Genomic DNA, 6,424 nt, shown 5'->3' with positions numbered 1-6,424 from the left:
TATTTGCTCTTATATGTGGATGATATGTTGATCGCATCGAAGAGCAAGGTGGAGATTGATAGACTGAAAGCTCAACTGAGAACTGAGTTTGAAATGAAGGACCTTGGAGAAGCTAAGAAGATTCTTGGCATAGAGATTCAGAGAGATAGAAGAAAAGGCACAGTCTGTTTGACACAGACCCAATACTTGAAGAAAATTCTACAGAGATTTGGGGTAGATGGTAAGACCAAGCCTGTAAGCACACCTTTAGCTCCTCATTTTAAGCTAAGTGCTTCAATGTCTCCACGCATAGAGGAAGAGCGCAAACATATGGCTCAAATTCCTTATGCAAATGCAGTTGGTGCATTAATGTATGCAATGGTTTGTACGAGACCAGATATTTCACATGCTGTCAGTATGGTGAGCAGGTATATGCATGATCCGGGAAAGGGTCACTGGCAGGCAGTTAAGTGGATTCTACGATACATTCATGGCACAACTGATATTGGTTTGAAGTTTGAGAGGGATGATAGACTCGGACAAAATTTAGTTGGTTATGTGGACTCGGACTATGCTGGTGACTTAGACAAGCGTCGTTCCACAACAGGCTACGTGTTTACACTTGTTAAAGGGCCTGTAAGTTGGAGGTCAACGTTACAATCAACAGTAGCTTTGTCAACAACTGAGGCAGAGTACATGGCAGTAACAGAAGCTTTCAAGGAAGCTATTTGGTTACATGGGTTGATTGAAGATTTGGGAATTGATCAAGAGCACGTGGATGTCCATTGTGATAGTCAAATTGCTATTTGTCTTGCAAAGAATCAGGTTCATCATTCCCGCACCAAGCACATCGATGTTCGATTTCATTTTGTTCGAGAAATTATGGATGAAGGGGATATTCTGCTACAGAAGATTGGTACCGCAGATAATCCAGCTGACATGCTCATAAAATGTGTCTCAGGGATCAAGTTCCAACATTGTTTGGACTTGGTCAACATTCTCGGTGTTGAGCACCTTCAGGGTGCAGCGCCATACGGCGCGTTAGAGGCAGCATTGATTGATCACGAGGATTGAATGGAAAAATCTTGCCAAGGTGGAGATTTGTAGCAAATTGTCAACATTTGCAAATTGTCAACATTTTTTCTCAACAACCATCAACCACCCTCTCCTTTTCAACCACCCTCTCCTTTTCAGCAATTATATTTATGCTTTCCTTTCTCCTGTAAACGTGTGTGAGAGATACAGAAGACAGAGAGACGAGAGAAGGCATAGAGACAGTGCAAGTGTGTGCAGAGAGAGGAAGACAGTGCAACTGTGAGAGTGAGTGCAAGTGCAGATTTGAAAGAAACGAGTGTAAGAGTGAAACACTGGGTTTTGTGGGGTTGTATTGGGTTGAGTTGAGTGTTTGTATCATTCCTCCATTAATATACAATCTGCTGCCTTCGTGGACGTACCCGGTTTTGGGGAACCACGTAAATCTGCTTGTTTGTGTTTTATTTGTGTTTGCTTTCGGTCCAGTATGCACAACATGTAATACTTCTCTCCGGTCGTTCCCTGCTTTCTCCCCCTAAAAATTGTTGTTTCTCTTTCGGTTTCTCCTCCCTTCCCCCCTGTTTTGTTTCGGTTTCCCCTCTGTTGCTGCTGGTGGCAGCTGCTGTTGGCGACGCTGCTGGTGACAAGGCAAAATGACGGTGGCGCAGCTTCCAACGATGGAGGGAGAGAGACCAGAGAGAGAGATGAGTTACTGTTCTTCTCCCTTATTCTTTTGTTTTTCTGTTCTTTCCTTCTATTCTTTCGTCAGCTGAAGTCTTCCCCTCTCTGTTCGTCTACCCTGTTTTCAAAACAATCTCTGTTCCTCTCTCAAACAATCCCTGCTCCCTTCTCTATTCGGTTCTCTTCTTCCCCGTTTTTTCTTTTTCAAAAGTTTTGCCCCCTCTGGTTTTTATAGGCAAGCGGAGAGAGAGTCCCCACTGCCTTGTTCCATCATGCATGGCGCAGGAGGGAAACAGGGTTACCTTACCCCTGCAGGGTAAGGTGGCCGGTTATCTGCAGGGCATGGGTTGTATTAATGGTGGCAGGGTATGGGACGAGTCGTGTTTTTTTTTGGCAAGTAAGGGGAGAGAGAGAGGGAAATAGTGGCGTTGCAGGGGAACATAATAGCCTCTTCTTCCCCTGTCTTTTGCGCGTCCAAGGGAAGAAGAAGGCTTATGGTGCCGTTCAAAACGGCACCGTTTGCTTATTTCTTTTTTTTTTTTAACAGTGCATGAAACAGCACCGTTTTACCCAAAAAGGAAATGGCGCCAAAGTGTGTCAAATTCAAAACTACGCCTTCAATTTGCACGCGTTTTGCATTTTGGTCCTTGGTCTCGAATTTCTTCATTTAAGTCCCTAATTGGCCACCAGACTTCAATATGTATGCAATTAAGCCATTGATTTGACCAAATCAACTCTCAAAAATTATAATTTGACCCCAGAACTTTAATTTCTTCCAATTAAAACCTAAATTGACTTAAAAATCAATTTTCTTGCGATCAAACCCTCCATAAATTCAATTAAACCTTCAATAAAATTTAATTGAGTCCATAAACATCTGATTTTGTACATTTCTTCCTCAAATAAAATTTTCTTTATCAATAGGACTCTCACCGGTCAATGATATACTGTCAAATTTCAATCTTTGTATTTTTAAACCTCCTTAACCAATTTTTGACCATTTTCTGGGCGCTCTGACATCCTCTTTTCACTGTTATTATTTTTTGATAATATTTTGATTTTTTTTTTATTTTGTTCGGGGACCCAAAAATAGGTTACAACAACTGTCAAACGATGATTTTGCTACTATTAACACAACATAATTTGCCAACGGAACAAGGTTCTAACAGTCATTTTATTATTTACACAGTAAAATGATTAACAAAACTTTTGACTTTTTCATTTTAATTGTACAGTAAAATAACTCAGAATGCCTTTAAATCATAATTGTCTTTGCCTTGGGTTAAGGAGTGTTTTATCTTTTCAGTTTGTTTTTCTTTTTCTTTTCTTTTTGTAACCAAGGAGCTTCATTCCAAGGCCATTTAATATTTTTGCATAAATAAAATAATAATTAATCTTAAAAAGTCGGTTGCGCGTGTGCCAGAACGCGCCTTAGGTTTTTCTGCACTCTTAGAACGATGCATACGACGCTATCTAGCAACAAAACTCTGGCTTTCACAGTGGCATTTTAATCTTTGCAGCTTCGTCTCCATTTTTTAGCAGCGTGTAAAATAATTGGGTTTTGTATTGGTGGTGTTTTTTCTTCTTCTTTCTTTTCTCTTAATTTCCTCCTCGATTTTAGATCTCACCCCTACTCATTTTCAAAACAGCCCTTCAGTTTATTTTTCTTTTAAATTTGGTCTATGTTATTTTTGTTGCTATTTGTTTTATTTTAAACTATATATAGAATTGAAATTTTTCTTTCAATTTGATCCACCTTTTTTTTTTCACCTTTCAGATTTGATCATTATTCTTTTAATTATTATTTTTAATTATTCATTTAATTAAATTATCTTTTCAATTGCATCCCTCAATATTTTATATCATTCTTTTAATTCAATTATTTTCTCAATTGCATCCCTCAATACTTTAGTTTATTTAACCATGGATCTGACAATACTGCCAAAACTAGGTGCTTGGGTTTGGCATGGCTACTAGACTCATGAGCCTTGGGTCTGGCGTGGGTGTTAGACTCAAGGCTCTTGGATATGGCGTCATGTCAGGCCCAAGAGCCAGTTAAAAAATCAAAAAAAAAATGAACAAAACCTCCTCTCTTTTAATTTGTCTAGAGAGCCTTTTTTAAATAATATTAATTTTTTTTTATTCGTTTAATTTTCGGAGAGGTTTTTCTGGTTCATATATGGTTTTGTTTTTATCTTTTATATAGATAAACTATTTTTAAAATAAAAATATTTATTTTCAAATAATAGTTTAAATATGTGTAGCCTTACATGTTATTACTTTATTTCTTTTTATTTTATTCAATTAATTTAATATCTTATTTTTCAAGATTAAATATCTTGATCTATATCTGTATCTTGGTTTTTCAAGTTTTATTTTTAAGTGTCATTAATGATTTTTTATTTATTTATTAGTACATATAATTGTTAGTTTATTTGATTACATGTGTACTTAAACTTTTTGATTTGTTATATTTTTTGAATTATAAAAATGCATTGAAAAAAGTTGTATATATATTTTTATAAAAAAATAAAAATATTTAATCAATAATGGAGTACAGATTACATAGATAGTTATGCATACACAATAAGACATCATATTCCAACTCCAAACCCAAATACTTTAATTATTCGCCCCTAGCAAAGAATCCAAAACACATCACCACACCCACCAGACCACCTTGCAATGCATGATAATATGACTCTAATTCGGCAGCTTCCATGAATAATTTAAAATTAGTCAGGCTGAATAATTTAAAATTGTGAGCTACAATCTCAACAGGAGTATTTCTCAATATCATCCCTCTTCAAACGCATCCCCATCGTGACCCTGCTTTGTCAGAAACATCGCACAGAACTTTTCAGTGATAGGAAGTCGAATATGTAATCCTTAACTTATTAAGTTTTTTTTATGTTCTTAATTGTATGAATTTTGTTGTTTGAATTTTTTTTATATGAGAAAATTTTGTTGGAAATTAGTTGTTTTTTTTCAATTTTATTTTTTAATTAAATTAAAAAATTGAAGGATATAATTGAATTTTAAAAAGGTTTAAGTGGCTTGATCAGGAGCTAAAATGAAAGAAAAATAAAGTTTAGAAGTCAATTTGTTAGAAAATAGAAGAATCAATAAGTCTAGGGACTTAATTGAAATTTGATTTATGTTAATTAATGCAACCAGGGAAAATTTGGTTTATGTTAATTGAAGAAAAATTAAAGTTTGAGAATCAATTTGTGTCAAGATTGCAATAATTAAAGGTTCAAAGACTAAAATGAATGGGTGTTGAAGTTTTGAGAGGCAAATTAATTTAATCAAGGGTGAAATCAAAAGAATTAAAAGTATGAAAGAGCAACTGAGGATGAAATTATAGAATATCAAGACCAAGGATCATACTGTAAAAGACACTAAGTGCTCAATTAATTGAAAAGATTATTAAAGATTGTGACCAATTGAGGGTTTGTTTGTGAAATAATAAGAAAATAAGAACCAAAATGGACTTTCACTTATTAAAAACTTTGTTAGGTAATTAGTTCAGAATTAAACTCATTTACATGCAATTGGCTAATTAACATACAATTTGAAACATAATAAAGGCTGCCCATTAAATATATGTATCAATAGAAAAAAAAATTAAAAATAATCTTAAAACTAGGTCAAATATAAGTTGAGTGAACTCTTCACTCAATAACACGGAAACAAATTGAATAAAATCAATTAGTTTGTTATTTTAAACAAAATTTTTATTTATTTATTTATTTTCTCTGTTCGATCAAATATTTTTTATATAACATATTTCATCGCTATATATCTATGTCAGAAATTAATGACATAAATTTTCTATTTTATTGGTGGAATATTTTTCGTAGGTATTTTTTATATAACATATTTTAATCCCTTTATTGTTATTAAAATAAGGGATTAACTAAATAATAATTTACTTCACAGAAAATTGTTAAAGGAATACATGCGGTAATACCAACCACGAAGCAAAAGATTTGAGAAAAGAGAGAGAAACAGAAATGATGTCAATAGCCATCAACTTCTCCTCTTAATTAGATTTTTCTAACTTGAATATTCTTACTTCAGGATTTCAATAGTAGCCATCAATTCCCATCAACTTCTCCTCTTAATTAGATTTTTCTAACTTGATTCTTACTTCAGGATGTCAATAGCCATCAACTTGTGGAATTTATTTTCTAACTTTTTTCGTACTTCAGGATGTCAATAGCCATCAATTCCTGGCACCAAAAATTTCGACTTTCTGCTTCCGGCATTAGCCATGGAAAATTCCTCACGCGGAAACGTTCCATACCATAGAGAGAGAGTGGACTTGTAGGGATGACTTGTCTTAAAATTACAATCCACCCTTTCTCTCTCAATTTTAAAACCATTCGCCCATGTCTTTGGCCCAGTTGTACACTTGCTCTGAGGACACATCTAAAATAAATTCCGGGTAAATGCGTTATCTAATTAAATTATTTTATAAAAATAAAATTATTTTAGTTTTTGTTTTAAAAATAATTATTTGATGTTGATCCGATTCAATTTCATCGGGAGGTAGCAAGATTTAGTTAAATTAATATTTTTTATTTAAATTTAAATTTTATTTATAAAAAATCCAATTCATGAGTTTTTAATATTTGAGAACAAACCATTAAACACCTCAAATTCCATCGTATTCATACCCACGGCCCACGCAGAGGGTGAATACGTGGGTGAAAGGTTTTTATTGGGC

The sequence above is a fragment of the Populus trichocarpa genome, chromosome 11 (assembly GCF_000002775.5).
Source record: "Populus trichocarpa isolate Nisqually-1 chromosome 11, P.trichocarpa_v4.1, whole genome shotgun sequence".
Taxonomy (NCBI): domain Eukaryota; kingdom Viridiplantae; phylum Streptophyta; class Magnoliopsida; order Malpighiales; family Salicaceae; genus Populus; species Populus trichocarpa.
This window is presented reverse-complemented; position numbering follows the sequence as displayed.